The following is a 19,180-nucleotide window of genomic DNA, read 5'->3' on the forward strand; positions in this document are numbered from 1 at the left end:
TCTGAGAAAGTAATGGTGAGCCTCAAAATCCTGCCCTATGGGCCAGATAGTTAAGCAACCAGCACCCACAACCTCTACCATGATAGCATCCTGTCTGGCAAAAACTCACTTATCAATAGCTGGGGTCTGAAATCCTCATTTTTTTGTTGTTCTATCACTGTAGTCCCCACTTCCCTATTGTTTGTCTGTCTAATCTCTGTCTGGTTCTGTGATTGTTTCTGTCTGCTGTATAATTAATGTGTTGGGTGTAAACCAATCAAGGTGGTGGGATATAATTGGTTAGATAATAATATTACAATATGTTAGGATTGGTTAGTTAAATTTCAGTAAAATGATTGGTTAAGGTATAGCTAAGCAGAACCCAAGTTTTACTATATAGCCTGCAGTCAATCAAGAAGTGTGGGGGGAAATTGGAATTATGTTTTGCTAAGTCGGGGGATGGGAACAGGAGACAGGCGAGGCTCTATGGTGTCTGAGCTAGGAAGGGGGATACTGAGGAAGGAAATTGGAATCATTGCTTGCTGGAAGTTTACCCCAATCAACATTGAATTGTTTGCATCTTTGAACTTTGGGTATTGCTGCTCTCTGTTCATGTGAGAAGGACCAGAGAATGGGAGGGTGAAGGGATAAACCCTCTAACAAGTACGTCTTTCAGGGTGTGAATAATCCACACACCACAAACCAGTATAGTTAAGCTGACCTAAGTCCTGGTTAGATAGTGCTAAATGAAAGGAAACATTGTTCTATCAATGTAGCTATCAGAGGGACGGAGAACTCCTCTGCTTACTGTAGCAATTGTCTACCTCAAAGTCCTATACCAGTGTCGCAACAGCATTTTAAGTGTAGCCAGCTTAAGAGTGAGACAGGATGTGGCTCCAAATTGGCACTGTGGATGCTCAGGCACTAAGACAACACACTAACATTTCCATAGTTGGCAGGATTCAAACCTGCATAGGTAGGCCCCCAATGGATAGTTAATCCAGTGCCTTCATCACTTGGCCACAACTACTTTATGGCCAGGCCCTTTACTATACAATGATTCTGTTCTCACAGAATTGTCACTTCAAATTGTTTGCTCACACCAGCTCCCCCAGCACACTCACAGCTGTGCATTAGTGCAAGTGTGTCCATGGCTGAACAGCAAGAATTCCTGCCCATTTCCCTTCCAGCTGGAGCATGATTAGAGTGTGTTTGTGGTTAACGACATTGCTATAGATTGTTGTTCACTCCCCACTTTGACAATTCAGACAGTCCCTTTCCTATTCAAATCTCCACCATATCATTCCAGTAGCAGGGATCAGGATTTCTCTGGGGCACTGAAATTTTTCAGGGGGTTGGTGCATGAACTCAGCCTTGCATTCAATCCTTGATGTTTCATGGACTATAACAGCAGCATAAAGAAAGAGCCGAGCCAATATCTCACTGTCAGAGGTGAAGGTGGCCACGTCCCCTCTGTCTGACCATTGCCATTGCAGGAGAGAAGGTTTCAATAGAATTAAATGCCCTGGCTCAGACAAGAGACAGAGGGAGGTTTTGCTGTTCATGGATCTGTGCAAATGAAATTGTGTCTCTGTGTGAAATTGAGGAGGGAAATGAAATGTCCACATGGTGGCCCAGTGCCCTCATGAATGTGGGTGAAGGACTTGGGCTGGGAAATGATTTTACAGGAGTTCCTTTCAATTTATTGCCCTGATTAAAAGCTATGGCGAAAAGGCAGTGACTGTTGTTAGTACTTGAACCTGCGTGGGGACACCCAAGTGGGTGTCAAGGCCATTGCTTTAACCAGGGCCAGTCAATTATTTTATCAAGATCCAAATTTCTTGGTCAAGGTATAGTCAATGTCTAGACTCCAGAGAAAATAATACACTGATGATAATAAGAAGAATATAGAAAGATTTAGCAGTCACTATGGGCATAACTATGATGATTGTTTCGTGTTTCACTCTATATCTGGCACCACCATCTTTCCCTTTAGTCTTGTAGTTTACCAAGGGTAAAACTAAACATCTCTTCAGATACAAGGGAGTGTTTGTGTTCATTCCTGTTAGCTACACAGGGTTTGATGTAGCTGCTTTCAATCCTCCAGCTCTGCCGGGATAAGTAACATTTCAGGAGAGGGTCCTGTGGCACCTTTAAGACTAACAGAAGTATTGGGAGCATAAGCTTTCGTGGGTAAGAACCTCACTTCACAGGCTGATTTTTCTAGGGAGGGGATGTAGAATTGATTTGTTTGCTGGTGAGAAGGGAGCCAGGCCAGTTCTCAGGGAACGAGAACTCCCAGCAACTTCCCAGCCCCAACCCAGGCTGCTGCCCTGTCCCAGCCTCTGTTCCCCTGGGGTCCCTGCAGGTTTGACTCTAGAGCACACAGGGAGCAGCAGCTGAGGCAGAGGACAGCCTGGGCTGGGCAGATGCTAGGAGGATAGCACCAGAGGCCTATACTGGCTCCCTCCTCAGCAGAAAACAATCAGTCCCCACCTGCACCCCGGGACAGCAGCCTGTCTTGCATTTGAAGAAGTGAGGTTCTTACCCATGAAAGCTTATGCTCCCAATACTTCTGTTAGTCTTAAAGGTGCCACAGGACCCTCTGTTGCTTTTTACAGATTCAGACTAACACGGCTACCCCTCTGATACTTAACATTTCAGGCTGTCACTGAACTGAAGAAGGGCGATCATTTTTTGACAGGTTACACCTCCTCTTAAAGGTGTTTATCTGGCTGGCAGCCCTGGTTCCCAGGTCTCTCCTGAGGGAAGAAAGTTTCTGTGCAAAATACCAAAACTTTTAACAGAGAGGAGGGAAAAGCGATGGCCACATGGTGGGGCCAGTATGTACCACAACCTGGTTCTTTTATGTGGGATGACTCTGAACACTGACTGATCACTCCCTTGGATTTGAAGAGATGTTTAGTTTTGCACTTGGGAACCTATAAGACTGAAGCAATTTTATGGCTGGTGACACTACGATTGAAGGGTTATTTAATGTTTTAAAAATTGTTAAAAACACTTAGCTTAAACGTGAGCTGCCTGTTATTAAAGGCTGGTTTCCCCACATCAGTTTCATAAAATCTTCTAGAAATGCCCGGAGTTCTCTCATGCCTTGGTGGGAAATAAAGGGAATCGTCCCATGCTGCCCTTGGCTCCAGGCTGATTTTTCTGGGGAGGGGGCGTGGAATTGACTTGTTTGCTGTTGAGAAGGGAGCCAGGCCAGTTCTCAGGGAACGAGAACTCCCAGCATCTTCCCAGCCAAACCCAGGCTGCTGCCCTGTCCCAGCCTCTGTTCGCCTGGGGGCCCTGCATGTTTGACTCTAGAGCATGCAGGGAGCAGCAGCTGAGGCAGAGGACAGCCTGGGCTGGGCAAATGCTAGGAGCACAGCATCAGAGGCCTCTACAGGCTCCCTCCTCAGCAGAAAACAGTCAGACCCCACCCGCACCCTGGGACAGCAGCCTGGAGCCAAGGGCAGTGCCGGGTGGGGGTTTCTCTTTTTCCTCTTCCTGGGGTGAGCAGACACCTGGGGGTGTTTCTAGCAGAGCAGTTGGAAATGAATTGGGGAACCAGCCTTTAATAACAGGCAGCTCAAGTTCAGACTAATTTTGTTACAATTTTCTTTATAATGTAAAATAATTCAAAAGTAAACTGGCAGGAATTATTGGAACTCTTTTCTCCTAGTGTTCCCGGCCATAGAAAGAAATGGCTTTTTGGCTTTTCATGATACGGGAGTCAGGTTCGTTCACTGTTCAGAATCAATGTGCACAGAAGCCTGTTGTGTTTCATTTCTTAGGTTCTATTGCCATTGTGTGGCTGTTTCCTTCCCCTCCTTTCTGTCCAAAGCGCAGAGTCCAATTCCTCCAGGGAGAGAAGGACATCTTTCTGTTTTCTAGGGTGACCAAACGTCCCGATTTTTAGGCGTTTGTCCCACGTCCCGACCAATGTTTGTCCCGATATTTTGCACTCATGTTTTTTATTTGTTCCGCTGGCGAGACTCCGCTTTTTTTTTTCCTCTGCTGGCAGGACTCCGTTTTTTGTTTGTTTGTTTGTTTGTTTTTTCCGCTTGCTCTGCCGACGGGACTCCGCTTTTTTTTTTCTTTTTCCCTCTGCCGGTGGGACTCCGGGACTCCGCTTTTTTTCCCCCCTTGCTCTGCCAGCAGGACTCCGCTTTTTTTTTTTTTTTTTCCCCCGGCAGGGCCCCCTCCCCCCCATGTGTCCCGATATTTTCTTTATCCCATCTGGTCACCCTACTTCTTTCCTTCCTAAACAGCCCCCTTCCTTGGAGAGCCCTTTGCTGGGATCTGGGTGGGGAACAGCCGTTTCTGAGGATTAATTTACACCATATTTGGTCTTGATATATAGATTTTACAGCCAGACTAGATCACTATGTACCTCTGCTCTGACCTGATTCATAACAGAGTCCAGAGAATTTTACCCAGTGACTCCTACATCCGCCCCAAGATCTTCTGGCTGAACGAGGAGGGTTCATTCAGTAAGTCATCGTGTTTGGATGTAAAGGTGTGAAATGATGGGAAAATTAGCTAGTCCTGCTGGATCCCCAAACGAGGATGCTCTTCAGCCTGAACCCATGTCCCCTCTATTCCCAGTGCCCCACAATCCCAACCCACAGCCCCTCCTATGCTCACTGCTCCTCACTCCCAACCAGAGCCTACTCCTCTTCACCTTTCTCCTCTGTCCCAACCCACAGCCTCCTCCTATTCCCAGTGCCCCTCAATCCCAACCCACAGCTCCCTCCTTCCTTCCAGCAGCAGGTGCTTCAGACCCCCCAGAAAGTTTTTCTTGCAAGGTTTCGTGTATGAGTCTGCACGAGGGTTTTACAGTATGTTGGAAATATGTTGGATTGCTTGCCGAAATGATCACTTTTGGCTGGTGTTGGATTCCCAGTCTCCATGTTATTGGGGCAGGAGAAATAAAGGGTTGTTATCCTTGTTGTGTGAATTGAGGGCAGCAGAACTGTGCTTGGCAGACCCCGACTGAGGGACTCACCCTCAATTCAATAGCACTTGCTAGGCAGGAGACAAGTGGGCTGGGCCCTGGGTCCTAATACTAAAATTTAGGTGTTAGACCAACTTTAGGACAGGATGGCTGTGGAGGGATGAGTGAGTCCCTAGACAACATAGTGAGTATGGTGCCTTCACATTTTGCTCGCTCCTCTCCTCCCTCGAGGCCTCCTTGCCTGCTGCTTGTGCCTCTCTATCCCCTACCCCAAGGTCTGCCCACCGCCCACACTTCTCTGCTCCCTCCCCTGAGACTCACCCTGGCCACCGCTCACACCTCGCTGCCCCCTCCCCTGCCCGCCATTCACCCCTCTCTGACCCCTCCCCTGACCTGCCCACCACCCCACCTCTCTGCCCCCTCCCCTGAGACCCCCCTGCCCACTGCCCTCACCTCTCTGCCTCTCCCCTGAGACCTGCGCTGTCCACTGCTCGTACCTCTCTGCCCCCTCCCCTGAGACCCACCCTGCCCACCCCCCCACCTCTCTGTCCCCTCCCGTGAGACCTGCCCTGCCCGCCATTCACACCTCTTTGCCCCTCCCCTGAGACCCGCCCTGCCCGCTGCTCGTCATGCTCATCATGCTCCAGCCAGAAGGAAAATGGGCAGGAATTCTTGCAGTTCAGCCATGGACACACTCACACAATGGCACAGCAGTGAGTGTGTTGTGGAAGCTGGTCTGAGGAAAGAATTGTAATTGATCAGTCAGTGAGAACAGAACTAGAGTGTAGTGAGCCACATGCATAAAGCAAGTAGTTGTGACTAAGTGGTTAAGGCGCTGGACTAGAAATCCATTGGGGGTCTCCCTGTACAGGTTCAAATTCTGCCAACTATGGCGGAAGTTGTGGTTCTTCAGTTTCAAAAAAGCTGGGTCTTGTCTCACTCTCAGGCTATGTCTACACCACAGAGTTATGCCGCTTTAGTTAAAGTGTTTTAATTAAACAGCTGTTGCATGTCCACACTATACCCCTTGTGTTGGCAGAGCGCATCCACGCTAGCAACTCTTGGATTGCCACAGAGAGCAGTGCACTGTGGGTAGCTATCCCACTGTGTAACTGGCCGCAGGGTGTTTTGAGAAGGGTTTGCAATGCTTCATGGGCTGGTACAGCATCACTTAATGCAGGTTTCTCTATCCCATTGTTCCATGGGCATCCTACTAGATTGCCAGCTGCTTTTCAACTGCAATGTGCGTGGTGGGGTAGAGACTGTTTGTGTGGGGGGAGAGACAGTGTGTGTGTTGGCGGAGTGTGTGTGTAGGTACACTGTTTCTAAGTTCAGACAGCTGCTGGAAGCAACCAGTCCTGAGGCAGAGGGAGGGGGACGGCCCAGACATCAGCCCCCACTTCTCTCATTGGCTCAGCTCAGCACAGCAGTCTCTGTCACATACACACATACACACTGTTGCCTGCTTAGCTCTGTGTCAGGGGTGCTAGAACAGAGGGTTTAGAGGGCCATGGCCGCACCACCCTTTACCAGCTGTTAGGACAAATGATGGAGGGGGGGAAAGGGTGAGTCTTGGGGGGAAGAGGCGTTCTGTGGGTGTGGCCTTGGGGGGAGAGTTGGTGTGAGTGTGGGTCCTTGGGGAAGGTGTGTCATGGGAGTGCGACAGTTCGGACAACGGTGCCCCCCCCCCCCCACTGTAAGGAAGCTTCCACTGCCCCTGCTCTGTGTAGAGCGGGAGAGAGCAGCATTCCATGGGAGTGATTTGCTCCCCGGGGCTCCGGCAGTTGGGCTTTGGAGGCAATTTAAAGGGCCCGGGGCTCGGGCCATGGCAGGGAGACCTGGGCCCTTTAAATCACCAGCCTGGGGAAGTCGGTCCGGTCCAGCACAGCATACCTGCTCTTGCCGGTACGCCATACCGGAACATACCGGCTTACTTTCACCTCTGGAAGGTCATCACATAGATCAATAACTGTTTAAAAGATAAGAAACAAAGGGTAGGAATAAATGGTCAGTTTTCAGGATGGAAACAGGTAAATGGTGTCTGTACCGGGACCAATACTATTCAACATATTCATAAACGATCTGCTAAAAAGTGAGGTGACAAAATTTTCAGATGATCCAAAACTACTGAGGATAGTTAAGTCCAAAGCAGACTGTGAGGAGTTAAAAAGAAATTTCACAAATCTGGGTGAAAGGGCAACAAAATGGCAGATGAAATTCAATGTTGATAAATGCAAAGTGATGCACATTGGAAAACATAATCCCAACTATACATATAAAATGATGGGATGTAAAATAGCTGTTGCAATTCAAGTGAGAGATCTTGGAGTCACTGTGGATAGTTCTCTGAAAACATCCACTCAATGTGCAATGGCAGTCAAAAAAGCAAACGGAATGTTGGGAATCATTAGGAAAGGGATAGATAATAAGAGAGAAAAACTTATTGCCACTATATAAATCATGGTATGCCCACATCTTGAATACTGTGTGCAGCTATGGTCACCCCATCTTTAAAAAGATGTTATTGGAATTGGGAAAGGTTCAGAATAGGGGTATGGAGTGTCTGCTATATGAGGCGAGAATAATAAGACTGGGACTTTTCAGCTTGGAAAAAAGATGACTAAGTGGGGATATGATAGAGGTCTACAAAGTCATGACTGGTGTGGAGAAAGTAAATAAGGAAGTGTTACTTATTCCTTCTCATAACACAAGAACTAGGGGTCACCAAATGAAATTAATAGGCAGCATGTTTAAAACAAACAAAAGGAAGTATTTTTTCACACAACGCAGAGTCAACCTGTGGAACTCCTTGCCAGAGGATGTTGTGAAGGCCAAGACTATAACAGCGTTCAAAAAAATGAGCTAAATCAATTCATGGATGATAAGCTATGAGCCAGGATGGACAGGACGTTATCACTAGCCTCTGTTTGCCAGGAGGTGGGAATGGGTGACAGGAGATAGATCACTTGATGATTACCTGTTCTGTTCATTCCTTCTGAAGCACCTGGCTTTGGCCACTATGGGAAGACAGGATACTGGGCTAGATGGACCCAGTCTGACCCAGTATGGCTGTTCTTGCATCCTTATGCTCCTTTCATATAGATGCCTGGGATTCTGCCTCACAATGTGTCCCTGAGGTCTCAGCCAAAATGCCCCAGACAGGCAAACACTCTGGGCTCCTGAAGCCTCTGCCACCCATGTAGTGCCCTATGGTTCATCCGTAACCTTTCATGCTGCTCCTTTCCATAGAATGTGAAAGGAGAGGAGGTGCTGCAGAAGCATTATAGGGACCCACATCTGAGGCTTTGGGAGATACAGATCCTCTGAGAAATCAGAGTGCTGTAAACCATGCAGCCACCCCCTAAATCAGTGACCTGTTCCAGCCTTAAGTCTGGGCTACCAGAATCCCTTCCACAGGGCAGGTTGGCTCAGATTACAGCCTGAAAATAGGCATGTGAAACTAACTCCTGTTCTCCCTGACAGGGTCTGCCTTAAACCAAATGGCACCCCAGGCAAGACGCACCTTTAGTGCCTGCCCCCCCATACATTAAACTTTTGAATATCTTATTTTTCATTGCATTTGTAGCTCATTTCATGATTTTGATGCACAATTTGGATGCATGATTTTCTCTGTCATATAAGATGATAAATTTGCAGGCTAGGATCTTTAAACCTGTATTTATTCATGCCATATATAAGCAAATAAAACAAATTAATTTCCTCTAAGCATATAGAAACTTTTTAATTTTAACAGTAACTGAAATGTACTAATATCTAGAAATCAAACTGTCACCAACACAGGGTGGACCAGTATTAAATAGTGTTACAGTAAGGGTATGTCTACACTATGAAATTAGGTCGAATTTATAGAAGTCGGTTGTTTAGAAATCATTTTTATAAGGTCGATTGTGTGTGTCCCCACACAAAATCCTCTGTGCATTAAGTCGGCGGACTGCATCCGCAGTACCGAGGCTAGCGTCGACTTTTGGAGCGTTGCACTGTGGTAGCTGTCCCACAGTTCCCGCAGTCTCTGCCGCCCATTGGAATTCTGGGTTGAGATCCCAATGCCTGATGGGGCAAAAATGGGTGATTCTGGGTACATGTCGTTGGGGCCCACCCTCCCTCCCTCCCTGCCGTGAAAGCAGCGGCAGACAATCGTTTCGTGCCTTTTTTCAGCCCAGACGCCATAGCACTGGGATCATGGAGCCCACTCAGATCACTGTGGCAATTATGAGCACTTTAAACACCACACGCATTATCCTGGAGTATATGCAGGACCAGAATCTGCCAAGGCAAAACCAGGCGAGGAGGTGATGGCAGTGCGGCGACGAGAGTGATGAGGAAATAGACATGGACATAGACCTCTCACAAAGTACGGGCCCCAGCAATGTGCAAATCATGGTGTTACTGGGGCAGGTTCATGCCGAGGAATGCTGATTCTGGGCCAGGGAAACAAGCACAGACTGGTGGGACCACATAGTGTTGCAGGTGTGGGACGATTCCCAGTGGCTGTGAAACTTTCGCATGCGTAAGGGCACTTTCATGGATCTTTGTGACTTGTTTTACCCTGCCCTGAAGCGCCAGAATACGAAGATGAGAGCAGCCCTCACAGTTGAGAAGCGAGTGGCGATAGCCCTGTGGAAGCTTGCAACGCCAGACAGCTACCGGTCAGTCAGGAATCAATTTGGAGTGGGTAAATCTACTGTGGGGGCTGCTGTGATCCAAGTAGCCAACACAGTCAAAGACCTGCTGGTATAAAGGGTAGTGACTCTGGGAAACGTGCAGGTCATAGTGAATGGCTTTGCTGCAATGGGATTCCCTAACTGTGGTGGGGCAATAGATGGAACCCATATCCCTATCTTGGCACCAGAACACCAAGCCAGCGAGTACATAAACCGCAAGGGGTACTTTTCAATGCTGCTGCAAGCACTGGTGGATCACAAGGGACGTTTCACTAACATCAATGTGGGATGGCCAGGAAAGGTACATGATGCTCGCGTCTTCAGGAATTCTGGTCTGTTTCAAAAGCTGCAGCAAGGGACTTTCTTCCCAGACCAGAAAATAACCGTTGGGGATGTTGAAATGCCTATAGTTATCCTTGGGGACCCAGTCTACCCCTTAATGCCATGGCTCATGAAGCCATACACAGGCAGCCTGGACAGTAGTCAGGACCTGTTCAACTATAGGATGAGCAAGTGCAGAATGGTGGTAGAATGTGCATTTGGACGTTTAAAAGTGCGCCGGTGCACTTTACTGACTAGGATAGACCTCGGCGAAAACAATATTCCCATTGTTATTACTGCTTGCTGTGCGCTCCACAATATCTGTGAGAGTAAGGGGGAGACATTTATGGCGGGATGGGAGGTTGAGGCAAATCGCCTGGCCGCTGATTACGCGCAGCCAGACACCAGGGCGGTTAGAAGAGCTGAGCAGGGCATGGTGCGCATCAGAGAAGCTTTGAAAACCAGTTTCATGACTGGCCAGGCTACGGTGTGAAAGTTATGTTTGTTTCTCTTTGATGACCTCCCCCGGTTCACTCTTCTTCCCTGTAAGCTAACCACCCTACCCTCCCCCCTTCGATCACCACTTGCAGAGGCAATAAAGTCATTGTTACTTCACATTCATGCATTCTTTATTAATTCATCACACAAATAGGGGGATAACTGCCAAGGTAGCCCGGGAGGGGTGGAGGAGGAGGGAAGCGCCGGGTGGGGTGGGGGAGGAGATAAGGACAAGGACACACTGCACTTTAAAACTTTAACACTTATTGAAGGCCAGCCTTCTGTTGCTTGGGCAATCCTCCGGGGTGGAGTGGCTGGGTGGTGAGGAGGCAATGGAACTTGGGGAGGAGGGCTGTTAGTTACACAGGGGCTGTAGCAGTGGTCTGTGCTTCTGCTGCCTTTCCTGCAGCTCAACCATACGCTGGAGCATATCAGTTTGATGCTCCAGCAGCCGGAGCATCGACTCTTGCCTTCTGTCAGCAAGCTGACGCCACCTATCCTCTTCAGGCCTTCACTTGCTCTCTTCAGCCCACGATTCAGCCCGCCACCTCTCCTCTCGTTCATATTGTGCTTTCCTGCACTCTGACATTGTCTGCCTCCACGCATTCTGCTGTGCTCTGTCAGCGTGGGAGGACATCTGGAGCTCTGAGAACGTGTCATCCCGAGTGCATCTTTTTCGCCTTCTAATCTTCACTAGCCTCTGCAAAGGAGAAACATTTGCAGCTGGTGGAGGAGAAGAGAGAGGTGGTAGTTAAAAAGACACATTTTAGAGAACAATGGGTACACTCTTTCACGTTAAATCTTGCTGTTCACATTACACAGCAGATGAGCTTTTGTTACAAGGTTGTATTTTTCCTCTTATATTGAGGGTCTGCCGGTTTGGTGTGAGAGATCACTCACGCAGTGCCAGGCAACAGAATTCGGCTTGCTGGCAGCCATGGTAAGCCACAGTCCTTTGGCTTTTTTAACCTTCATAACATGTGGGAATGGTTTCAAACAGCAGCGCCCTCATTTCCCATACCAAGCACCCGTTGGGTTGGCCATTTAAAATGGGTTTGCAATTTAAAAGGAGGGGCTGCGGTTTCTGGGTTAACGTGTAGCACAAACCCAACTAACCACCCTCCCCTCCCCACACCCAATTCTCTGGGATGATCACTAACAGCGGGGAACATTTCTGTTCAGCAGAGCAGGAACGAGAACCTCTGAATGTCCCCTTAATAAAATCACCCTATTTCAACAGGTGACCGTGAATTATATCACTCTCCTGAGGATAACAAAGAGAGATAAGGAATGGATGTTGTCTGCATGCCAGCAAACACCGGAACCATATGCTGCCATGCTTTGTTATGCAATGATTCCAGACTACGTGCTACTGACCTGGCGTGGTAAAGTGTCCTACCATGGGGGACGGAATAAGGCAGCCCCAGAAACCTTTTGCAAAGGATTTGGGAGTACATCAAGGAGAGCTTTCTGGAGATGTCCCTGGAAGATTTCCACTCCATCCCCATACACATTAACAGACTTTTCCAGTAGCTGTACTGGCCGCGAATGCCAGGGCAAATTAATCATTAAACATGCTTGCTTTTAAACCATGTGTAATATTTACAAAGGTACACTCACCAGAGGTGCCTTGTGTGCCCTCAGGGTCTGGGAGCATGCCTTGGGTGGGTTCGGGGGTTACTGGTTCCAGGTCCAGGGTGAAAAACATCCTGGCTGTTGGGGAAACTAGTTTCTCCGCTTCCTTGCTGTGAGCTATCTTCAATGTCTTCATCATCATCTTCCTCGTCCCCAAAACCCGCTTCCATGTTTCGTGATTCTCCATTGACGGAGTCAAAGCACAGGGTTGGGGTAGTGGTGGCTGCACCCCCTAGCATAGCATGCAGCTCAGTGTAGAAGCAGCATGTCTGCGGCTCTGCCCCGGACTTTCCGTTTGCCTCTCTGGTTTTGTGGTAGGCTTGCCTTAGCTCCTTAATTTTCATGTGGCACTGCTGTGCGTCTGTTATGGCCTCTGTCCTTCATGCCCTTTGAGACTTTTTTTAATGTTTTTGCATTTTGTTTACTGCTACGGAGTTCAGCTAGCACTGATTCATCTCCCCATATGGCGAGAAGATCCCATACCTCCCGTTTGGCCCATGCTGCAGCTCTTTTGCGATCCTCGGACTCCATCATGGTTACCTGTACTGATGAGCTCTACGTGTTCACCTGGGCTCTCCACCATGCTGGGCAAAGAGGAAATTCAAAATTTCGTGGGCCTTTTCCTGTCTACCTGGCCAGTGCATCTGAGTTGAGAGTGCTGTCCAGAGCGGTCACAATGGAGTACTCTGGGATAGCTCCCGGAGGCCAATACCGTCGAATTCCGTCCACACTACCCCAAATCCGACCCGGAAAGGCTGGTTTCAGCGCTAATCCCCTCATCGGAGGTGGATTAAAGAAATCAACTTAAAGAGCCCTTTAAGTCGAGAAAAAGGGCTTCATCGTGTGGACAGGTCCAGACTTAAATCTAGGTAAAGCTGCTAAATTCAACCTAAAATCGTAGTGTAGACCAGGCCTAAGAGACAGTGTTACAATGTTAACCATAGTCCTTACTTCAAAGGTCGCTTTTCTCGCCTTTGCCCTCATGAACTGAAGCGCAGCATTAGAGAGATCCAAAGATTGTCCAATGGCATTTTCAAGCGCTAAAATAGCAAGCGATGTTGGTCTCTCATTGGCCATCATCGATTGAAGATATGGTTTAATGAGCCAGAGCTTCAATGTGAGGTTGGCTCTGTCCTGTGCCTTCTCTTGCGCTGCTGGGCACCAAGGACCTGATGGCCAATATGTGAAGCTGGGAGAAGAAAGTGAGGTGGCAAGTGGCGGCAGGACTTTTGCCACTAGGGTCTAGCTGCCCAACTTCCTCCTCGTACCACTGGGCCCCAGTTGTCTTCAGGTAACCCAGGAACTAAGGCAGGAATAGGGCGAGGAAGCAAGTAAAGCTGAGCAAGGAAGGCAAAAGTTAATCTTGCCTTCATGGGCCGCTCGCAATGATGTCCTTTTTCTGTGCCACAGCTGACAAAAACATCCCAGACAGAAAAACAACAGGCCAAAAAGAAACCTAGCATCAGCTGAAGTAGCTCAGTTAGGAGAGCGCTAGAATAAAGGTCCCTGGTTCAGTCCCAAGTTTTGGCGTGCTCTTCTATCCCCCTTTGTGCAGGGGTGGGATGTTTTCTGAAAGTGCAGCAGTGCCTTTAACTGCCACAAGTCCCTCATTTCAGGCTATGCAGCAGGAAAAGACAGCATGGGCTTCTGCATGGAGTTGGCCCACCTGACCTTTCATTCTTCTCTTGCTCTTTGTAGCCAGGGGAAGAAAAAGAAGCTCTCCTTGAAGCAAGAATCACAAGGGCGACGTAAGGATGACTTCCTGAACACTGGCTCCAGTCCTTTGCTCTACCACCTGACCTATCGAAGGGCTGCCACCACTTTCTCTAGGTTCGCCCATCGGTGTGTGCCAGGGCGAGCACCAGCCAAGTGGATGGAATTTGAAGGGAGGTGCAGAGCACTGTAACAGAGTTTCTGTAGTGTAGTGGTTATTATGTTTGCCTCACATGCAAAAGGCCCCTGGTTCAAAAGCAGGCAGAAATATGCTGGCTTTGTTTTCCCAGATCCCCTTGCTCTCCAGGAAGGTGTTCTTCCTTCTGCTATTGGCCTATTTCTGGTATAACTCCAGCCCCCACATGACAGAGGGTGGTGATATCAGTGGAGAAAGCACCTTAGCATCAGTCTGGAGAATCTAGAGGAGTTAGGCGTGTCACCTTTTGGAGGCTTGTGGCTTGGCCTCCTCTGCCCTTGGAAGTTGGCCTATAGAGGCTGTCACTTCCTGCTGGCCTCCTTTGTGTGACTTGCAAAAGGAGGAAGTAATACAGGAATGGGCAAAAGAGGAAAGTTAAGCTGAGGAAGGCAGGGAAGAAGCTGTGCAGCTAAGTGGGGATAGTAGAGCACCACCATTCGTTCTGCCAAAGCCTGGGGAGGTGTGGTTGGCTGCTGGGAGGTAGAATCCTGTGCCTGCCTCTTGGCATTCCAGGGATGGCTACTTGCAGTCCAGGAGAAGAAGAATGGTTCTGGGGGAAAGGAAAACAGGCAAAGCTGAGTCCAAGTGGAGAATGGCTGTTCCTTTGTGGCCAACCTGAGGGCGTGATTGATGGCTTTAGGGGCGGGCTTTGGGCTGGTTGTGAGCAACTGGGATCCAGGAAGCCCCCGTCTGCCCTTCTGAGGGCCAAACCCATGGAGATGCGTTTGGCTTCTGGGAGATAGACCCCTGTGCTTGACACTTGACATCCCTGGGATGGCTACTTGCAGCCCAGGAGAAGCGGGGTTCTGGGTGGAAGGAAAAGAAGCAATGGTGAGGCTGAGTGAGCTCCTTTCTGGCCAAGATGGTGTGCTGTGCTGGGTTTGGGAGTTGCCTGTAAGCCATAAGTGGACTTGGTGCAGTGAAAACCGCTGCTCCATTCTGACCGACCTGGGCACGCCATTGACGACTTGGGAGTGGGGGCGGGGTGCTGGCTCTGAGCAAATGGGATACAGAAAGCCCCAGCCTGCCCCTCCAGGGGCCAAGTCTTCTTCTTCTCTCCTGCCTTGGAGAGCCAAGCCTTAAGCCTACCCAGCATGTGCTGCAGCTCAAGAATTAAGCCTTCCTGTGTCGCGTGTGCTGGAGATGACCCTGGACCCCTGTGGGGTACTGTTAGGGGGAAATCCCAACTGCAAATAATTCTGGCCACAAGATCAACCCGTTAGGTCGAATGGGGCAAGCTGGAGGCCTGGTGACCTAGTCCGTGGGGCCAGCAGGTCAAGCCGTTTTCCTGCATGGGGGGGGAGGCAGCCTCTGTGGTTTGCCCTTCATGCTCCCTGTGCTGCTGCACCCTAAAATCCCAGTTGATCAGCAAGATGAGCTGGGAATCCGGAGAGAGGAGGCAAAGGGGTGACCTGAGCCCCCTCTGGCACTGCACCCGCCCCAGGCAGCCCACGGAGACCTGAATCCTCCCCAAGCGACGCACGGAGATGTGCCAGCTGCCCTTAGGTGGCTCCCTGCCCACTCTGCCCCCCTCCCTCCATGCCGCACTGCTCCTGGAAGTGGCTGGCATATCCCTGTGGCCCCGAGTGCAAACTCTGCAGCGCCCCCACCCTGGATCTCACCGCCTAAGAGCCACTGCCGGAGGGGAGTGTGTGCCGGTCACTTTGGGAGATGCACCACCCGAGGTAAGCACCACCACCCCCAACTGCCTCCTGTACCTCTACCCCTTGCCCCCGTGCAGAGGCTCTCTGTGTCTTGAACAAGCACGTTCAAGGATTGGCCAAGAACTTCTTTTCTGTTTATGAAAAAGATATACAAAAAAGGGAGCCCAACAGACAAGTTTTGTTTGCAAGGACAAATTGGCAAGTGAAGCCAGGATCTCTCAGTTACTAGGAAGGCTCTTCAGCCAGCTCTTCCCAAAGGCCGGTCTCTAGAGGCTTTTGTGACATGATGTACCTCAAAATAGCCCCTGTAGCCCACATATTCATCATTTATCTTTTATTTTCTTTGGTAACTTACTCTGATCTTTTATGCCTACCACTTACAATCCTTAAAAGTCCCTCTTTCTGTAGTTAATACATCTATTTTATGCTGTACTTAAACTAGTGTACTTTGCTTGAAGTTCTTGGGAAATCTCAGCTCTATTACAAGGCTGGTGCATGCACTATTCACAATGAGGGAGGGGTGAACTGGATAATAAACTCACACTGGTCAGGCTTCTGACTAGGACAAGATGGTATAATCCAGGGGTGCAAGGCTGAGAGCTGGGGGGAAATTGGCGGGAGGCTCTCTATCATTAGTTTTATGAGTGGCTGGGAGAAGCATTCATGAAACTCAGTTGGATGTGTCCCTACCTGTGGATGTCTGTGAAAGTGCAATATGTGCCAGGGATTCACAGCTTGTCACAGCATCACAGTGTGAGAGGGAATCCAGACGGTGGGTAGGGTGACCAGATCACCCAGGTCAAATATGGGGACACGGGGGGGGGGGGGCGGGGCAGGGCAGGGCGGAGCAAAAAAAATGGCAGCAGAGCAAAAAAACAACCCCCTTCCTCCTCCCTCCGCAAGCGCTGGAGGGAGGCCCCAGAGACACAGGGGGAGCACCGGGCCGGGGTGAGTGAGAGTCCGGCCTGGCCCCGAGAGCAGGCAGCACTCAGTCGGGCGGTACCTGGAGGGAGAGTAGGGGGGCGGCCCGCGGGGCCAGGCGGTGGCTGTTCTCCCCACCTGGGCAGCAGGACTCGGGAGCAGCCGCTGCTGCAGCTCCTACTGCCGCAGCCGGAGGAAGCGGCCATGGTGCTCGGCGGCTGCGGCTCTGGCACCCGGGCCCGAACCTGGGCCTGTTGCGGGGACCCAGCAGCGCGCACGCTGTGCGGGCCCAGCCCCTGGCCAGTTGCGTCTGAGCTGGCTGCCCAGCTGGTGCAATCCCGCAGGTGCCCCCGGAGTTGGGGCAGCAGGCCCAGCCCCCCCGTCCCGCTCGGGTCCTGCAGGGGAATGAACAGGGCTGGGCCGCCGATGCCTCCACCCCGGGGCCACCGTGGGATTGCACCAGCTGGGCAGCCAGCCCAGACGTGACTGGCCAGGGGCTGGACACAGCGTGCGCACTGCTGATTCCCCACAACAGGCCCGGGCTCGGGGGTTTCGGGCCCGGGCGCCAGAGCCGCAGCCGTCGAGCGCCATGGCCGCTTCCTCCGGCCGCGGCTGTAGGAGCTGCAGCAGCGGCTGCTCCCGAGTCCCACTGCCCAGGTAGGGAGAACAGCTGCCTCCTGGCCCTGCGGGCCGCCCCCCTACTCTCCCTCCAGGTACCGCCCACTGAGTCCTGCTTGCACTCGGGGCCAGGCCAGACTCTCACTCACCCTGGCCCTGCGCTCCCCCTGCATCTCCGGGGCCTCCCTCCAGCGCTTGCGGAGGGAGGAGGAATGGCATGCTTGGGGAAGAGGTGGAGATTTGGGGAGGGAGCCAATGGTGGAAGGAGAGGGTGGAGTCAGGGCAGGGGGGGCGCGAGCTCTTCCAGGCTCCGGAGCCTTTGCTTGTTTGTCCAGTGTCCCGACCTAACATTGGTCGGGATGTGGGACAAACAAGCAAATATCGGGACAGTCCCGATAAAATCGGGACGTCTGGTCACCTTAGTGGTGGGACAAAGGGCTCAGGGGTCCCACTATTCAGGTTGCATCCCGGAGATCCCTTCACAGACTTTCAGTAACCACAGCAGATGTTCACTGAGACGGAGATAGAGAGATGCCAAAATAGTGATCTCCAGTGCCTGCAGACATCAAACTATGAGGAATTCTGGACACAGAGAGGACCCTGCTAGTGGAAAATGCCTTTGGAAAGACTCTTCTGTCAGCAGCTGTGGTCGTACAGTGCTTAGTGCTCTGTGTTGTGGCTTCAAGAGCCATGGATGCAAGTTGAGTTATGGCGACCTTTGCTTTGTCTCCACATTTCTTAGGTGCCTCCTTCCGACACTTGTCAGAAAAAATGACCGGTTTCTTTTGCAAGCATTTGCATTGCAAGGCAAAGGCAGTCTTCTCTGCTTCCTCAAAAGATTGACCAAAAGGTGAGAAGAGCAGACATATTTGGCAAGGCACTACTGGGCGCTGCATCCCTAACCTCCACTTTACCTGGCAGGTGCCTTGGCCAGCTTAGCCACAGTGTCACTCTCTGGGACTTTTCTCCTAACTGTTCTATTTTTCATCAGTGACAATCAAAAGGAAGGTGACATGACATCTGTGTGTAGACATTCCCAGTGAATCACAAGGACGTGTGGCACAGGCTCTCATGTTGCAGCAATTGCAGTGGAAGCAACTGCCATGCTAATGCCAGTCACAGCAGCCTTTTCATCAACTCCAGGCTTGTGATTTGATTCTTTCCAACACTTCTCTCCAAAGAAGCCTTTTCCTTAGCAAGCAGTTACTCGGATTACCAAGGGAGGTATCTTCTGTTTCCTAGAAAGACACAGGAAAAAGTGAGCAGAGGAGACAAAAGCCATGCAACAAGGCACCACTGGGAGTTGAACCCAGGATCTCCTGTTTACTAGACAGGCGCTTTAGCCAGCTAAGCCATGGTGCCTGCTTCAAGAAAATGTTTGCAACTGTTCCATTTGATAGTCCCAGACAACCCCTGCAAATTCCAAAGTACAGACGTTCCCTATTTCCCTCAAAACTTGCAGCCCTTAAGGCGTCTGGCTCTCCATGCACAGAAAGCCACAGCTGAGTTGACAGAGGGCTTCTAACATGTGCTTCTCCCACCAGCCACTGTGATCATATAGTGGTGAAGGACATAAATCCACACCGTGTAGAGGTCAAGCATAGGAGTTTATTACACACAGCGCTGGCGGAGTGTCACCTGGCTTATTAGGCTCAGAGACACTGTCAATCAATTGATTACAATGGAATATATAGATTTTCTGTGGGTGGGGGAAAGTGACAGGGTAGGCAGTTCCACATCCTGGGATAGGTTTTGCAGCAAGGCAAGATAGCACAGCAGCCAATGGTTAAAAGGTTACATAATGTCTCCACCCATGGTCTCAAGTTAGCAGGTTAACATTTAATTAGTACTTTGATAAAAGGTTATTAGTATAAAATACATACGTTGAATTCTGATTTGGGGTCCATAGGAATGGAGCAACTCCTTTGATTGTCCAACAGGTACATTCCTAGGGGTTAAAGCAAAGAAACAGTAAGAGTATATGCCAATACAG

General features: G+C 50.1%; 2 non-coding genes and 1 pseudogene across 2 annotated transcripts; 1 reads left to right on the plus strand and 2 right to left on the minus strand.

Moving 5' to 3' along the window:
• Positions 1-19,180, minus strand: part of LOC112124981 — a 573,457-nt pseudogene that overhangs the window by 411,049 nt on the left and 143,228 nt on the right.
• On the plus strand, positions 13,986-14,058 carry TRNAV-CAC. The gene has a single exon. It is a non-coding gene; the product is annotated as a tRNA-Val (tRNA).
• TRNAT-AGU lies at positions 18,476-18,549 on the minus strand. Its single transcript has one exon. It is a non-coding gene; the product is annotated as a tRNA-Thr (tRNA).

Source organism: Terrapene carolina, unplaced genomic scaffold (assembly GCF_002925995.2).
Source record: "Terrapene carolina triunguis isolate 2854851 unplaced genomic scaffold, T_m_triunguis-2.0 Scaffold638, whole genome shotgun sequence".
Lineage (NCBI taxonomy): Eukaryota > Metazoa > Chordata > Testudines > Emydidae > Terrapene > Terrapene triunguis.